Below are 20,000 nucleotides of genomic sequence, written 5' to 3' on the forward strand. Positions count from 1 at the left end.
CACAGAGAGAGAGAGAGAGAGAGAGAGAGAGAGAGAGAGGGAGGGGGGGACACAGAAACAGAGAGAGAGAGACTAGCAGGTGTGTAAAGTAACTGTGTACATTACTCAAGTACTGTACTTAAGTAAAATGTTGAGGTATTTGTACTTTACTTGAGTATTTCCAATATGCAATTTCCAATAGGCTACTTTTACTTCTACTCCACTACTTCTCAGAGCCAAAAATGGTACGTTTACACCACTACAAGTATTTGAAAACTCTAGTTACTATAGTTACTTAAAACATACATTAACCACTTCAACCCTAATTACATTTCGGGCCATTTGAAAATAAGCAGATTGGCTATTTTCAAAAGATTTTGTACACATTTTGAACTTTTACTTTTAGTACTTTAAGTACATTTTGATGCTGATACTTTTGTAATTGAGTATACATTACAGTATTGATACTTTGACTTAAGTAAAACATTTGAGTACTTTTCCAGCACTGGAGAGGAGACGAGGCGAGAGACGTGATGGAGAGCAGAAGTAATAGTTGATTTCCATGATGACCTGTTTTAACTCCACTTCACTTTACAATGGCCCTCATCTTTTGTCCGATTTACAATACATTTCACAAACTGGTGAATAGATTTACAATTTACAATGCAGGTGTTTAGCAGACGATCTTAATGGAAGGACTTCAGAATGCAGGGAAAACATGAGGTAATACACCAAGGGTAGCAAACAACGTGTCGATGTAGTTGGCTATAGTTGAACTATTAAAAAATGTTTTTCAAAATAGTAAAAAAAGAAAATAAAAGACTTGAGGACGATTCTACAAATGTCTTCTAAATCCTGACAGTTTTCTGAAAAAAACATGTTTCTATGTCAGTCATTCTCAAACATTTTCATGTCAAGGACCCCACCAAAATATATATGTAATTGACCGCCGACCTCCATCTGAAAATATGTTGTCCAGGGACCCCCCCAGAAGCAAAGATTTGAGTTAAAAACGTTTGCTGTGAACAAATATATATTCAAAGATTTGCATCACAAAAATAGCAGATCTGCAAGCTTGTCTGTAGATCTGCTATTTTTCAATAGCTAAAGTATAACGTAATACTTGAAACACCAAAAGGGGTTCCCGTCCAGAATGGGTTAAGTATAAAGAGGTTTAGCATGGACGAAAATAGAGGCCCCAAATGCATAGAAATAGTAAATCTAGTATCAGGTCAACCAAGAACCTTATCATCAGTATCAGGTCAACCAAGAACCTTATCATCAGTATCAGGTCAACCAAGAACCTTATCATCAGTATCAGGTCAACCAAGAACCTTATCATCAGTATCAGGTCAACCAAGAACCTTATCATCAGTATCAGGTCAACCAAGAACCTTATCATCAGTATCAGGTCAACCAAGAACCTTATCATCAGTATCAGGTCAACCAAGAACCTTATCATCAGTATCAGGTCAACCAAGAACCTTATCATCAGTATCAGGTCAACCAAGAACCTTATCATCAGTATCAGGTCAACCAAGAACCTTATCATCAGTATCAGGTCAACCAAGAACCTTATCATCAGTATCAGGTCAACCAAGAACCTTATCATCAGTATCAGGTCAACCAAGAACCTTATCATCAGTATCAGGTCAACCAAGAACCTTATCATCAGTATCAGGTCAACCAAGAACCTTATCATCAGTATCAGGTCAACCAAGAACCTTATCATCAGTATCAGGTCAACCAAGAACCTTATCATCAGTATCAGGTCAACCAAGAACCTTATCATCAGTATCAGGTCAACCAAGAACCTTATCATCAGTCTAAGCCAGCAGGTTTTCAACCCTTTTCATATCAAGGCCCATTATTTATTCATCATTTGAGCCACGGACGGACGGACGGACGGACGGACCACTCATTAACTCCATAATATCTCAGACCCAAAACGTATAAAGAATGTTTTGTTTTGTCGTTGGATACGATTTTGTCCACAATTCCATGCTGTATGTATTGATGTGGTATTAGGAGAGATAACAGGCAAACGTTGATCAAAATAACCTTATTCTTATACATTCTCTAAGTGTGTAGACTTCTTGTAAATTCAATGATGCAGATGTTTAACATGAACCCTTGATAGTGTAAAATGAAACCAAATGTAAGGGTCCATTTGGTTTCATTTTACACTCTCAAGAGTTAAAGATCTTTAAGGGTCCATTTGGTTACCAACTCTCCATCATTTAGCTGCATGGGGACCACCTGGAATCCCTTCAAGGACCACTGGTGGTCCCCGGACCACTGGTTGAGAACCACTGGTCTAAACAGCAGGGATGCACCAAATGGGAATTTCGAAAACCGAATACCAAATAGCCGAATATGATTACTATTATACATTTTATTTTATTTTTAATGGTAAATGGTGCATTTATATAGCGCCTTTATCCAAGGCGCTTTACATAGATTGTGCATGATTACATTCACCCATTCATACACCGATGGCGGAGGAAACCATGCACGGTACCAACCAGCACATCGGGAGCAATTATTAGGGGTTCAGAGTCTTGCTCAAGGACACTTCGACACTAACAGGCAGACTGCTGGGCGAGGGCGCGTGCACACATCCACCTGAGTGACGGACTGACGGCAGACTGCTGGGCGAGCACTGGTGCTTTGGCATGGGTGGTCAGATCAACATATGGGTCGCTAGCTGACACGTGGATGTGTGAAAGCGTAAACTAGCCTAGGCTAACTGTTCTGTTAATAGGCTTAATTATTCTTTATTATATTTAATTCCCTTTTCTCCCCCAATTTATTATGCCAATGCATTCCTTACCACACACATTTCCGTGTGTTGTCACTGGCTGGTTGTATATATCCTACCGGCTCACCTGCCAGTGAGACGCACACTGGAAACTAATATCACCCTCCACGCCGGGCTTCCCTCTCCGAACACAGGCCGATTGTATATGCGTATAGATGCTCGACAAAGCCGGATTCGAACTGCTAGACCCCACGTTCGCTCGCGCACGCACGCACTCACGCACGCACGCACGCACGCACACACACACAGAGAGAGGCAGGGTGGGAAAACATAATCCACATTCCTGGCAATTTTGGCCTGGCGATACAAATAAATATTTGTCAGCATCTACGGAAACAAAATGAGTTTCATATAAGATGGGTCCTCGTACATTCCATGACCTCTCACAAGATATTGTGAGAGGTGAGGTGTTGTATGGGTCTAGTATAGTGGCGGCCAGCAGTGTGAAAATAATAATGAGAAATCCAATAAAGCAATAAATGACGGAAGCCAAGCTTCCAGAGGTTCAGGGGAGGTTACATCCATATAGATATGAGGCCAACATGTCACTTCTATAACCAGCGAGCACTTTCAAAGCAGGAAGCAACTTAATCAGTTGTGGCTGCAGCAACACACGCGCGGTTGGTCCTGAATGACGTACATGTGTACGTGGAGGTGGACGAGGCCAGATCACAGCCCACATGGGGATGATCTTTACGTTCAGGACGAGGCCAGATCACAGCCCATATATGGGGATGATCTTTACGTCATTTCCAGGACGTCTTCACAAGTTGAAATAATATAGCTCATTCTGGCATTTCTGGGCCAGATTTGACTAGTTATGATGATATGACTTAAGTTGATCTGGCCTCGATCGGACTCTCTCAAACACTCAAAATGTTTAAGGTTCAAGACAAATTAGGAGAAAATCAACTTTGTTATCGACCTTTCTCTGTTTCAGCAACACACTCTGGCAAGTTAGCATCGGTAAACGTAGGACGTTTGCGCCATCAGACGGAGCCCACAATAGGAGACCCTTTTGTGTACCATTTCACAACTAGTGTCGAAAATTGGGATGGCGGTTCGGGAGGTTTGACCATGCAGAAGACGACCAAACACAACTCCACCAGCCAACACCCTGTGCCACCCGTGCCAACCTCTCACGTATACCTTCAAACATGCAGGCTGACCACTCCTATACCATACCAACCACTAGGGAATTTAAACACAAGTTTAAAAAATGTCGGCGTGCATAGTTTCCAGTAACCTTCCCTCCCTCTTCTCTTCTACCTTCTTCTTTCTGGAACCTTATCTTCTCTGCAGGTTCCAGAGGGTCTTTCTACCTTCCATCTTCTCTGCAGGTTCCAGAGGGTCTTTCTACCTTCCATCTTCTCTGCAGGTTCCAGAGGGTCTTTCTACACACCTATACGCCCAGGCTCACGCCTCAACCTCTAAGCCAAAGGTCTACAACCCCCCTGATACACAATGCCATCCATGCGCCGCATGCTCTTGATCTAAGCTGCACGCTACACGCTTGCGTACAGTGATGAGTCTGATGACCTTAGATGGTCATGCCGGCTCCCGGCATTCTCCCCCCTGACCTTGACCATCTAAGCCTCACACTACACGTGATGACCTTAGATGTTCATGCCGGCACCTGGCATTCTCCCCTGACCGTGACCAAAGCGGTTCCCAAAGTGGGGTCCGCGACGCATAGCCAGGGGGTACCCGAAATAATTCCCAGACTTTTTTTTAACATTAAAATTATGTTTATCTACGTGATAATTTCTGCCAAGTTGCGCAATAAACATATTTTTTTTGTTTTTTGTTTCTCCCATGTTTGCTTTGGGCCAATAGCTGACATGATTACTAAAACTACAACATCAGTCAACCTGTCATGACCCCAAACAGCAGGACGCATGCTGCAGAAACAACAAAAAGATTCGGGACACTTGAAAGGTTTCTGCGGCCGCTTCAGATGAGGGGGTACCTGGAAAAATGTCTCTATTATTAAGGTTATTGTAGCAGTCAATTTATATTGGGGGTCGGGAGGGGGCGGGGCGGGGGTCCCGATACACTGCCAAAGCATCTCCGGGGGTTCCCGGACAAAAACGTTGAGAACCCCTGATCTAAGCGGCACACTCCACGCTTGCGTGTGGTGATTGACCTTTAGATGACCATTTTGCACTCTGCATCCTTGGCAGTTTATGCTGCATGTTCCATGCTATATGCATGCAATGCTCCCATAAACGACCATACTCCATGTTTATTCAGTAGTCTATTTACTCCATGTTTATTCAGTAGTCTATTTACTCCATGTTTATTCAGTAGTCTATTTACTCCATGTTTATTCAACAGTCTTTTCTAGTGAATTGCACTGGGACACTGACTGTTTGTCCCTCACTGGGACACTGACTGTTTGTCCCTCACTGGGACACTGACTGTTTGTCCCTCACTGGGACACTGACTGTTTGTCCCTCACTAGGACACTGACTGTTTGTCCCTCACTGGAACATGACTGTTTGTCCCTCACTGGGACACTGACTGTTTGTCCCTCACTGGGACATGACTGTTTGTCCCTCACTGGGACACTGACTGTTTGTCCCTCACTGGGACACTGACTGTTTGTCCCTCACTGGGACACTGACTGTTTGTCCCTCACTAGGACACTGACTGTTTGTCCCTCACTGGAGCATGACTGTTTGTCCCTCACTGGGACACTGACTGTTTGTCCCTCACTGGAACATGACTGTTTGTCCCTCACTAGGACACTGACTGTTTGTCCCTCACTGGGACACTGACTGTTTGTCCCTCACTAGGACACTGACTGTTTGTCCCTCACTAGGACACTGACTGTTTGTCCCTCACTAGGACACTGACTGTTTGTCCCTCACTTGGACACATGACTGTTTGTCCCTCACTGGGACACTGACTGTTTGTCCCTCACTGGGACACTGACTGTTTGTCCCTCACTGACTGTTTGTCCCTCACTGGGACACTGACTGTTTGTCCCTCACTAGGACATGACCGTTTGTCCCTCACTGGGACATGACTGTTTGTCCCGCACTGGGACACTGACTGTTTGTCCCTCACTGGGACATGACTGTTTGTCCCTCACTAGGACACTGACTGTTTGTCCCTCACTGGGGCACTGATTGTTTGTCCCTCACTGGGACATGACTGTTTGTCCCTCACTGGGACATGACTGTTTGTCCCTCACTGGGACACTGACTGGTTGTCCCTCACTGGGACATGACTGTTTGTCCCTCACTAGGACACTGACTGTTTGTCCCTCACTGGGACACTGACTGTTTGTCCCTCACTGGGACACTGACTGTTTGTCCCTCACTGGGACATGACTGTTTGTCCCCATGGGACACTGACTGTTTGTCCCTCACTGGGACACTGACTGTTTGTCCCTCACTGGGACACTGACTGTTTGTCCCTCACTGTCTGGGACATGACTGTTTGTCCCTCACTGTCTGGGACATGACTGTTTGTCCCCATGGGACACTGACTGTTTGTCCCTCACTGGGACACTGACTGTTTGTCCCTCACTGGGACACTGACTGTTTGTCCCTCACTGGGACACTGACTGTTTGTCCCTCACTGGGACACTGACTGTTTGTCCCTCACTGGGACACTGACTGTTTGTCCCTCACTGGGGCATGACTGTTTGTCCCCATGGGACACTGACTGTTTGTCCCTCACTGGGACACTGACTGTTTGTCCCACACTGGGACACTGACTGTTTGTCCCTCACTGGGACACTGACTTTTTGTCCCTCACTGTCTGGGACATGACTGTTTGTCCCTCACTGTCTGGGACATGACTGTTTGTCCCTCACTAGGACACTGACTGTTTGTCCCTCACTGGGACACTGACTGTTTGTCCCTCACTGGGACACTGACTGTTTGTCCCTCACTGTCTGGGACATGACTGTTTGTCCCGCCATCACAATACTCCATCGGGGTATTAGTGATGTTGGCCTGATGGATATGGGGTTTATTGTCTTGTCGTTTGGCCGTGCCATCGGCAACATGCCTGGCTGCCATTTTATCCTACTATAAATGCGCCACGTCTCTGTGTGTCTCTGTGTCTGTCTGTGTACGGTTGTAATGCACGTAACTCGACACACACGTTCCACACCCCGGCAGGGAGTGCAGTGCCCGGTATCGAGTCGGTCGGACCCACGGTTCTCCAGAACCACCACAAAAGGCTCTGGTCAGGCTCTGCCAGTGGGCCCCTCACCTGTGCAATTTCCATCCTCTGCTGTTAAAACGGGTATTATTAGGTTCCCAAGTTGCATCGTTCTCAAGTAGGCCGGTGGCCGACGGGCACGTACAGGTCTAGTTATTATATCAATGATTGTTATACCTTGCCACACACACACACACACACACACACACACACAACAATTAACAGCAACTGACTGAGGCACACAACTGTGAACATAAAGTCGGTCATGCATCCTCCTCTTTGGCTGGGAAATCTGTAGGCTATACTCTAGTGGAGGAGTTTAGGGAGAGATAAGGGTGATTTGGCGCTAATTTGTCTAAAAGTGCCACATTTTGCATAGATATAGCCCAGGGCATATGCCCAAGGATTTAGCTAGGGCGCCCGAGCCGGCGACCTTTGGGGTCGCCACAGTGGCCAAATCTATATGGCCACCATTAACATTATGCTTTAAGTAGCATGTGACGTGTCAAACTAGGGGGTTTTCATGATTCTGAATCCATTCCAGAAAGTAAAGTCTTAAAAAGACAAAAGAGTGGCCACACGCACTGATAGGCGTGCCGATTATTTATTGGACGCAGAGAATGAGAAACCAACGTTTGGGCAGACAACTGCCTTCTTCAGGGTATATGAGGCAGTTGTCTGCCCAAATGTTGGTTTCTCATTCTCTGCGTCCTAATAAATAATCGACACTTTGGCTATCAGTGTGTGTGCGGCTACTCTTTTGTCTTTTTAAGACTTTACTTTTTAGATGTTTCTGCCGTGAGCTGGCACCAATACTAAGACTGGTGTACATATAGCATCCTCCTGCACAGTGTCTGAATTCATTCCAAGCATTAGTTTGCACGAAAAATACTCCTTTGGGCTAAATGTGGCCATAGCCACATGCCCAAATGTGCCCAAATGTTATTGACCTCATCACATTTGTGATGACGGCTATGGCCGTTTTTAGCCCAAAGAGTGTTTTCTTTTGCTAAACAAATGCTTGGAATGGATTCAGAATCACAGAATCACTTTGACACGTCACATTTAAGGCATATGACATTTTGAAAATGTATGGTCACATATTACCCCTTATAAAAGAAATTGCTCAGTGATGACAGCTGGTCAGCAGGTGGATTCATGAATGTATGTACAGTATATAGACGATATTTTAGGGCAATAAAACAAATCATATACCAAATTTCCCACTAGACACCCCCGGCTACTGGACTCTCTCTGGCTGCCGCTGAATGTTGGCCCGATGCAGCAGAGCCTCTTTGGGATCCTGAACTACCCTTGAGCTGTGGTGGAAAGTAAGTAATTACATTTACTTAAGTACTGTACTTATTTGCTTTACTTGAGAATTTCCAATTTCCAATAGCCTACTTTTACTTCTAACCTACTTCACTGCATCTCAGAGAGTACAAACATTGTACTTTTAATCCACTACATTTATTTGACAACATTAGTTACTAGTTAGGCCTAACTAGTTAGTTACTAGTTAGGCCAATGCTTTTGTACTTTTACTCAAGTAAATGTTGAATTCCGGACTTTTACTTCTAGTTGTTTTACTTCCAGTAGTTCTACATTACAGTACTGATACTTTTACTAAACACCTGAGTGCTTTTTCCACCACTGGTGTTGAATGTAAATGGTAAATGGTGCATTTATATAGCGCCTTTATCCAAGGCGCTCTCTCTCTCTCTCTCTCTCTCTCTCTCTCTCTCTCTCTCTCTCTCTCTCTCTCTCTCTCTCTCTCTCTCTTCCAGGCCTCCATGGTACGTCTATAACCGGTCCAAAATGCTGTGGCGCGTCTCCTAACTGGAATCCGAAGGCGTGACCATATTCGTCGACTAAAACTACGACAATCTTTTTTCGCTGACTACCGTTTTACACTGAGGAAACCAATAAAAACTGAATAAAAACTATGCCATGATGACTAAATATATTTACAATTTCGTCAACACATAAAAACTATAGACTGAAACGTTAACGAGGGACTAGTGGAGAAGAGTAGAACTAAAAGACACAAGTCATTTTACGCATGGTTGCATGCTGAAAATAGCGAAAAAGTCGATTATGAAGATTTTATTGTTTGTCATTACCCATTTTGGGCGGGAACCCCTTTTGGTGTTAGCATTATGTTATGCTTTAGCTATTGAAAAATAGCAGATCTACAAGCTCATAGCGCGCCACCGAGTGGCGCGCTATGAGCTTGTAGGTCTGCTGAAAAATCGACTGACATAGAAACATAGCTTTTTCAGAAAACTGTCAGGATGTAGAAGACATTTTTAGAATCTGATCTCAGGTCAAAATGGGTTAAATCACTAGAACGGTCCTGGTACCTGTTGTAATCTAAATACGGGACCCTCGTCTGGGTTGACAGACAGGTAGTGTGTGCAGGCTGGGTGGTGTGTGACAATCCTGTTGAAGTATTACTTTGGTACGGCGACTGCGGCGGCGGCCGGCGGGTACCCGGGAGAACAAATTAACGAGACACGAGACAGTATCACGCTAAGGTTCACAAAGTTTATTACACAAACATGAAACATATATAGTGCTGGATCATAATGACGTAACAATAAGATATGAGACAGAAGAACGTGCCTACTGCAGCAAGGCTGACCTTGCTGTCGCCTAGATGTCTCTCGTAGCCTATCTATAAAGAATGCTACAGTACCGGCAGTACACAATACATATCAAGTACACTGTATCTCAAGTTTAAGTACATAGACTAAGATGTACTGTGCATGGGCTAATATCACAACAGTACCTCAGTATCTCTGTGGTCTTATAAAGCTTCATAATACTCCCTCAAGGCCACTGCAGGCCAGTTGAATCTCCAGGTCACAAAAAAAGGCACGTTGAAAGACCAGAGCCTTTTCAGTCATGTTGCTCCTCATCTTCTGCTATTATTGTATGAAAGCATTATTCAACCTGTTCCGTTGTACTGTTCTGCATGTTTCTACACCATATTAAATTAAATTCCATGCCTAACAGGAACAAACCTTTCAGTATTACCCGTATTGCTTCCAAGATCATCTGACCTTCTACACCCACACTTTCTGATATGAACAATAAGGCCATCACACGGCTAGCACTTTCGATATCAAATGACACTGATCATCCCCTGTATCGCTTCTTTAACCTCATGCCATCAGGACAAAGATACAGAACCTTGCCCTGGAAAAAGGTCTGTTTTAGTAGGAGTTTCGTCCCCTCAGCCATCGCGGCATTAAACAAACTGCCCTGCCGATAGGATGGTTCTGTACACAGTGTACAGTATGATAGGATGGTTCTGTATACAGTGTACAGTATGATAGGATGGTTCTGTATACAGTGTACAGTATGATAGGATGGTTCTGTACACAGTGTACAGTATGATAGGATGGTTCTGTATACAGTGTACAGTATGATAGGATGGTTCTGTATACAGTGTACAGTATGATAGGATGGTTCTGTACACAGTGTACAGTATGATAGGATGGTTCTGTACACAGTGTACAGTATGATAGGATGGTTGTGTACACAGTGTACAGTATGATAGGATGGTTGTGTACACAGTGTACAGTATGATAGGATGGTTGTGTACACAGTGTACAGTATGATAGGATCATTAGGATAGTTCTGTATACAGTGTACAGTATGATAGGATCATTAGGATAGTTCTGTATACAGTGTACAGTATGATAGGATCATTAGGATGGTTCTGTACACAGTGTACAGTATGATAGGATGGTTCTGTACACAGTACAGTATGATAGGATGGTTCTGTACACAGTGTACAGTATGATAGGATGGTTCTGTACACAGTGTACAGTATGATAGGATGGTTCTGTACACAGTGTACAGTATGATAGGATGGTTCTGTACACAGTGTACAGTATGATAGGATGGTTCTGTACACAGTGTACAGTATGATAGGATGGTTGTGTACACAGTGTACAGTATGATAGGATCATTAGGATAGTTCTGTACACAGTGTACAGTATGATAGGATCATTAGGATGGTTCTGTATACAGTGTACAGTATGATAGGATGGTTCTGTACACAGTGTACAGTATGATAGGATGGTTCTGTACACAGTGTACAGTATGATAGGATGGTTCTGTATACAGTGTACAGTATGATAGGATGGTTCTGTACACAGTGTACAGTATGATAGGATGGTTCTGTACACAGTGTACAGTATGATAGGATGGTTCTGTACACAGTGTACAGTATGATAGGATGGTTCTGTATACAGTGTACAGTATGATAGGATGGTTCTGTACACAGTGTACAGTATGATAGGATGGTTCTGTACACAGTGTACAGTATGATAGCATCATTAGGATGGTTCTGTATACAGTGTACAGTATGATAGGATGGTTGTGTACACAGTGTACAGTATGATAGGATGGTTATGTACACAGTGTACAGTATGATAGGATCATTAGGATGGTTCTGTATACAGTGTACAGTATGATAGGATGGTTGTGTACACAGTGTACAGTATGATAGGATGGTTCTGTACACAGTGTACAGTATGATAGGATGGTTCTGTACACAGTGTACAGTATGATAGGATGGTTCTGTACACAGTGTACAGTATGATAGGATGGTTCTGTACACAGTGTACAGTATGATAGGATGGTTCTGTATACAGTGTACAGTATGATAGGATGGTTCTGTACACAGTGTACAGTATGATAGGATGGTTCTGTACACAGTGTACAGTATGATAGGATGGTTCTGTACACAGTGTACAGTATGATAGGATGGTTCTGTACACAGTGTACAGTATGATAGGATGGTTCTGTACACAGTGTACAGTATGATAGGATGGTTCTGTACACAGTGTACAGTATGATAGGATGGTTCTGTATACAGTGTACAGTATGATAGGATCATTAGGATGGTTCTGTACACGGTGGGCTCAGCGAGCAACCTCTGTGACCCAGATGGTCATCGCATCAGGCGCGTCCTCGACCGTCCCAGCTCCTGCTTTTGCCTTGTCACACTCCCATGGTCACGGGGACTATAAGCAAAAGGGTGGGGTATATACAGCATTTTCCAGCCCGTCTCGGACTCCTTCCGGCAGTGAGTTAAGGCGGACATGATCTTGTGACCTGCGAGGCTTGAGGGAGTTCCAGGGGGGACCCAGCTAAATGATAATTTGGAACCGAATGGACCCTTATGGGCCGGTAACTCAGAGAGTGTACAAATGGAACCAAATGGACCCTAACGGGTCCATTTGGTTCCATTTGTACGCTCTCAGAGTTAAATTAGCATTGATTTTACAATATAAATTGGGGGTCCCAGAGATAGAAATGCTATTAAATGGGGGCCCGTAGACTAATGCATGTCAAACTGGGGGTCCTTGAAATTAAACAGGTTGAAAATCCACTGCTAGAGCCATACAAATCTTCTCTTGTGGGGGTCCCTGGCATATCTTTTCAAATGAGGGGTCTGCAGGCTAATAAATGTCAATTTGGGGGTCCTTGACATGAAAAAGTTTGGGAAACCCTGATATAAGCTGACACACGTCTGCCGCGAGGCGCTCACCACTAGGCAAAGCAAAGCAAAGCAAAGTTCTTTGTTTACCCAGGGTGAATGGACTAAGCTCGAGATGCTTGTTTACAGCCAGACCCTGCTCATAGAACATTTCATGGTAGGGGTTCAATGCCTTGCTCAAGGGCACTTCAGCGGTGGTAATTTTAACGTGCCGGTCCGGGGATTCGAACTGGCGACCTTCCGATAACAAGACCGCTCCGCAAACCGTTCGGCCACTGCTGCCACAGGAGGTTGAGCTCTGCACAAAGCAGCTCCACTGCAGGGTCATATAATATATGACCCTGCAGTGGAGGACATATTATGAAGGACATATTATGTCCTTCATTCCAGCTGGGCCTTTCCCTTCACAGAAGTAGAGCCGGAATCATTTAAGCCAAGTCTTTGGGGATGGAGGGTTGTTCCATATTGCCTGTGGGGGAGGACGGAGGACTTGTGTAAATATCATATATAGCCATGAATAAACACTTCATGGCGATTTGGTAAATATAGGCCCATCTGTCTCTGCATATTTAACATGGACTAATAAAGATGCTTTCATGCAATTAATAGAGGGTATGCGCGTGCATAAAGTGAGTTAAAGTGAGTTTAACGTTGTTTAATGTTAATTGTTTAATGCAATCAGATATAGGACTTTGTCTGTGCAGTGGATGTTTGGGCTGTTAAGGCCAGAAAGTAGGTCTTTTTTGGCCACTCAGTATCGGCGTTCCTGCATAACGTCCGGGTATAATGATGATGTCACGTGCATACCCTCTATATTTAGGGGTGGATTACCACTCTGTCGCTGTTATTACGGTAACTTTGCATTTTTTTAAGGGCTTATATTCATTATAGTCATGTTAATAACAAAGTCCTACTGAAAAGAACTTTTTTAATAATTTTTATCCCACGATTTTGTAACCCATTTTTCACCCCTGTGTCAATTATCTAATGTGATCCTGGCCTCTACACACCCTCCGCCAACCTAGTCCCCATATATGGGGGACATGGGGAGAGCAACAGACTTGAACTCATGCTTCCTTCATGCCTGAGTGTCCAAGTTGCTCCTTTACACCTGACAGGGGGGAGTTTCCCCGGTTGGACGTAGCGCGTGGAAGGAACACGTTATTCCAACCAGTTCCTTTCCCCTCCATCAGGCGCCCCGGCTGGCCAGGGGGAGGCAGTTTAGAGACCAGGATTACTGCATGTTTTTTGTGAGGGTACCTACCCTAGGGGACATGGGGAGAACATGCAAACTCCACACAGAAAGGCCCTTTCGCCAACCCCGCCTCGGGTATGGGCACCGATGACGCAGAGGAGGAAACACGCCGCCAGCACCCACAGCCTCCCGAGCGGGAATCGAACCCAGGACCTTCTAGCTGTGAGGCGACAGCACTACCAACTGTGCCACCGTGCCCCCGAAAAGGACTTTTGTGCATGTTTATCCCACCAGTGTATCTATAGAACTTTAGATGGGCGAGCAAAAAGCATGTGCAAAACAGCACCAGGAATACTCACCCCAAAACAAACACGCTTGGCCCCATGTTTTAGGAATACCCACCCCAAAACAAACACGCTTGGCCCCATGTTTTAGGAATACTCACCCCAAAACAAACACGCTTGGCCCCATGTTTTAGGAATACTCACCCCAAAACAAACACGCTTGGCCCCATGTTTTAGGAATACTCACCCCAAAACAAACACGCTTGGCCCCATGTTTTAGGAATACTCACCCCAAAACAAACACGCTTGGCCCCATGTTTTAGGAATACTCACCCCAAAACAAACACGCTTGGCCCCATGTTTTAGGAATACCCACCCCAAAACAAACACGCTTGGCCCCATGTTTTAGGAATACCCACCCCAAAACAAACACGCTTGGCCCCATGTTTTAGGAATACTCACCCCAAAACAAACACGCTTGGCCCCATGTTTTAGGAATACTCACCCCAAAACAAACACGCTTGGCCCCATGTTTTAGGAATACTCACCCCAAAACAAACACGCTTGGCCCCATGTTTTAGGAATACCCACCCCAAAACAAACACGCTTGGCCCCATGTTTTAGGAATACTCACCCCAAAACAAACACGCTTGGCCCCATGTTTTAGGAATACCCACCCCAAAACAAACACGCTTGGCCCCATGTTTTAGGAATACTCACCCCAAAACAAACACGCTTGGCCCCATGTTTTAGGAATACCCACCCCAAAACAAACACGCTTGGCCCCATGTTTTAGGAATACCCACCCCAAAACAAACACGCTTGGCCCCATGTTTTAGGAATACTCACCCCAAAACAAACACGCTTGGCCCCATGTTTTAGGAATACTCACCCCAAAACAAACACGCTTGGCCCCATGTTTTAGGAATACCCACCCCAAAACAAACACACTTGGCCCCATGTTTTAGGAATACTCACCCCAAAACAAACACGCTTGGCCCCATGTTAATACTCACCCCAAAACAAACACACTTGGCCCCATGTTAATACTCACCCCAAAACAAACACACTTGGCCCCATGTTAATACTCACCCCAAAACAAACACACTTGGCCCCATGTTTTAGGAATACCCACCCCAAAACAAACACGCTTGGTCCCATGTTTTAGGAATACTCACCCCAAAACAAACACGCTTGGCCCCATGTTTTAGGAATACCCACCCCAAAACAAACACGCTTGGCCCCATGTTTTAGGAATACTCACCCCAAAACAAACACGCTTGGCCCCATGTTTTAGGAATACTCAACCCAAAACAAACACGCTAGGCCCCATGTTTTAGGAATACCCACCCCAAAACAAACACGCTTGGCCCCATGTTTTAGGAATACCCACCCCAAAACAAACACGCTTGGCCCCATGTTTTAGGAATACTCACCCCAAAACAAACACGCTAGGCCCCATGTTTTAGGAATACCCACCCCAAAACAAACACGCTTGGTCCCATGTTTTAGGAATACCCACCCCAAAACAAACACGCTTGGCCCCATGTTTTAGGAATACTCACCCCAAAACAAACACGCTTGGTCCCATGTTTTAGGAATACCCACCCCAAAACAAACACGCTAGGCCCCATGTTTTAGGAATACCAACCCCAAAACAAACACGCTTGGCCCCATGTTTTAGGAATACTCACCCCAAAACAAACACGCTTGGCCCCATGTTTTAGGAATACCCACCCCAAAACAAACACGCTTGGCCCCATGTTTTAGGAATACCCACCCCAAAACAAACACGCTTGGCCCCATGTTTTAGGAATACTCACCCCAAAACAAACACGCTTGGCCCCATGTTTTAGGAATACTCACCCCAAAACAAACACGCTTGGCCCCATGTTTTAGGAATACTCACCCCAAAACAAACACGCTTGGCCCCATGTTTTAGGAATACCCACCCCAAAACAAACACGCTTGGCCCCATGTTTTAGGAATACCCACCCCAAAACAAACACGCTTGGCCCCATGTTTTAGGAATACTCACCCCAAAACAAACACACTTGGTCCCATGTTTTAGGAATACCCACCCCAAAACAAACACACTTGGTCCCATGTTTTAGGAATACCCACCCCAAAACAAACACGCTTGGCCCCATGTTTTTTCCACGGACCCGCAGTTCTTGTATCCTTGTATCTCTGCTGTCGGGAGGAAACCTCATAACTACAAAATGTTCATGTTTCAGGAAAGGAAAAATATATTTTTTTCAGGAAATAAAGAAAACCTTATATTTTTGGCGATTGGGGTTGGCGAAAGGGCCTTTCTGTGTGGAGTTTGCATGTTCTCCCCGTGTCCCCTAGGGTAGGTACCCCCACATGTTCTCCCTGTGTCCCCTAGGGTAGGTACCCCCACATGTTCTCCCCATGTACCCTAGGGTAGGTACCCCCACATGTTCTCCCCGTGTCCCCTAGGGTAGGTACCCTCACATGTTCTCCCTGTGTCCCCTAGGGTAGGTACCCTCACATGTTCTCCCCGTGTCCCCTATAGGGTATGTACCCTCACATGTTCTCCCCGTGTCCCCTATAGGGTAGGTACCCGCACATGTTCTCCCTGTGTCCCCTAGGGTAGGTACCCTCACATGTTCTCCCTGTGTCCCCTAGGGTAGGTACCCCCACATGTTCTCCCCATGTACCCTAGGGTAGGTACCCTCACAAAAGCATGCAGTAATCCTGGTCTCTAAAACTACCTCCCCCTGGCCAGCCAGGGCACCTGATGGAGGGGAAAGGAACTGGTCGGAATAACGTGTTCCTTCCGCACGCTACGTCCGGCCAGGGAAATTCCCCCCTGTCAGGTGAAAAGAAGCAGCTTGGCCTCCTCATGCATAGAAGGAGGCATGAGGTCAGTCCGTTGCCCCCCCAGGTTGGCAGAGGAAGTGTACATTAGATAATTGGCACTGGGTGAAAAAACTGGGTTGCAAAATCGTGGGATAAAAATTATTAAAGAAAAAAAAAACTTGGTGTTGTAACTTTATATATTGTCAATTACTTCCATGAGAGGGGGAGAGGTGGTGGAGTTAGCTGCTTTAGCAGACATTTTGAGGGTCCAATGGAGTAAAGAGGTTTTGTCCAAAGCACTTTTTACTACTTTCCATTGGTTCAATATTTTCGAAACAACACACAGACGTAAAGGGTGTTCAATAGCACTGATTTATGACAAAAATAAATCAAAAACCTCAAAAAGGGAGTTATGAGGTTTCCTCCGGACAACAACGGTTTTACTGAGGATACGGTTGGAAATAAGTTTAGGGTTAGCCATAGTTTAACTGAGGTTACGTTTAGGGAATCTCTATAAAACATGTGAGGGTGAGTCTCATAATGATTCAATTCTAACACATATGATCACTAACACACCCCAAATGAGTATGTAATAGGCCTATATAATATAGCCTAGTAGATCTTGTGAATTGTAAACTTGAATGTCATGATTTCAACTATATCTGCACAGACCGAAACTATAGCTTAGCCGTGGTGGAAAGTAGGCTACATTTAATTAATTACTGTACGTGCATTTCCAAAACTTTTACTTCTACTCCACTACATTTATTTGACAGCTTTAGTTAGCCTATACTTTGTAGATTTTGACTATTATCACAAAACATACATTAACCACTTCAGCCCAAAATACATTTTCGTTGAAAATAGACGATCTACAAGCTGCAATCTACAATGCGACGCAATGCGATGCATTGTGAGATTATAGAACGCCTATTTTCAAAAGATTTTTTAGACACTTATGATTTTTTAGACATTAAAGTGATAGTATAACTTACTTTCGGTATACTTTTAAGTACATTTTGATACCAATTCTTTTGTACTTTTACTCAAGTACATTTTTGAATTTGCGACTATACTAACTAGTATATTTCTATATTGCAGTATATTGATATACTTTCACTGAAGTAATACACTTTTTCCACCACTGTAATTTCAACTGCTATATACCTCCATGAATCGATTGATTGATTGAAATATTTATTAACAGTTTGCAGAATTACAGTACATTTCAAGCACAACTCAATACAAAGACTGTTAATAACTGTGAGTGGACGACCCAATAAAGCATTACACTTGTTTACAAGAGGGTCCACCTTGTTCAATTCATCATAACATTTAGAGACGTACAAATAGACACTTCTATATAGCCAAAGAACAGTACAGGAATTCATCATAAAGGAGGTAAAAATGGAAAAGAAACATACAGTGAGGGGGAAAAGGAGTGTGTTGACTATTGACTATTTACTTTTACAAGTAACAAACATGAGTACTTATTCCACCTCCATGCATGAAACATTTTGGAATGTGTTTTGTATATATAAATATATAGGCCTATAGCCTAGCCTATAGGCTATTATGAGTATAGAACATATTTGACACTTTCCTAAAAAAAAATCAGAAAGGTTGTTCCAAAATGTCACTGTGTAAAGTCCATGTCATTCTCTGCATATCGCCCCTGACCCATCTATTGTTACGCTATAGCACTGTGCTGACCTACACTATACCAATAGGGCCAAACAACAGTGGAGGTCCCAGGGAGGTGCCCCCCATTCATCCATTCATTCAGTCACTCCCATGTATGCATCGCGGGCCGTGCACGCGCCCCCTGTCCCCAGCCTGTCCCCAGCCTGTTGTGTATGGTTTGCTGAGTCGACAGGCCCCATACACACACATACACACACACACACACACACACACACACACACACACACACACACACACACACACACACACATTAGGGGGAAACACACAAAGACAGGGCAGCAGGTGAAAGGGTGTGTGTGTGTGTGTGTGTGTGTGTGTGTGTGTGTGCGCCTAACACTGCAGCCTGGCGCGCGCGCACACACACAAGCCCTTTGACGCACCCAAATATTGAACACACACGAATGCACGCACGGCACGGGCCAACAGAACATGGCACGTATACGCGGTCTGAATAGTGCGCTGCCGGCCGCGGCTGCGCGCAGCAGGGATGTACAGTATACACTGACTGGGCCTCTATGCTCAACAATCATTTGTTATACGCACGGGGGGACACGCGCGCCGCGCGACCCCCAAAAGCGTGACCCGGTCGATGGACACGCGCCTGGCAGGCCCGCGTGGACGTCCATATAAAACTGAAGCGCCAGATTCTAACAAAAGTCTGTAAATAGGATTGGCGCGGGCAAGGGAGAGGAGGTATACAGGCGATACAGGTAAGGATGAACACAGCTAGGCCAGGGTGATACATGGCCACCTGGGGTCCATTTCACTGATTATCGATCTGGACAAATATGGATCTGTTGTTGCAGTGGGTTTAATTTCAACCCTTTTATTTCATAAAGGTCCATTATTTTATTCAGCCACGGACCATCACGGATGATGATGACATTATTTTGGCCTCTCTACATCCAAGACTAAAGGATATTTTGTTATTATTTGGACAAGGTTTTCCCCACATGCTGTATTGATGTTGGTTATGGATTATAGGAGAGATAACATGCAGGCAAACGAATGATCAGAAATAACAATTCTTCTACGTTCTCTTGTGTGGACTTCATCAATAATGTAACTATTGAGAGCATTTAAATGAAACCACGGTCACATTGATTGTATGCTCTCAAAGTCAAGAGTCAAAGATAAGGGACCATTTGGTTTGGACCACCTGGAACCCCCTAAAGGACCACTGGTGGTCCCCGGACCACAGGTGGTCCCCGGACCACTGAATCTTCTGGATTACATGTGTGTCACCAGCGCTGTACTATTGGGGACGTTTTGATTATTATAGCCTGCCAACTTGTTTATTTAACCCACTGCCAATCAAGAGGAATTGTAATACATGTATAACCAATACATGTCCCAACAAGTTGGATTTATAACCTGTGAATTAGCCAAATGCCAATGATGATACTTAATGGCCTAATGTTGCTATTAATGCCTTTTCATGGGCCCTATATTTAGTTTTATTTCATTTGTTCCATGTTTTTGAGTGGTGCAACCAGC

The sequence above is a fragment of the Electrona antarctica genome (assembly GCF_951216825.1).
Source record: "Electrona antarctica genome assembly, chromosome: 4".
NCBI lineage: Eukaryota > Metazoa > Chordata > Actinopteri > Myctophiformes > Myctophidae > Electrona > Electrona antarctica.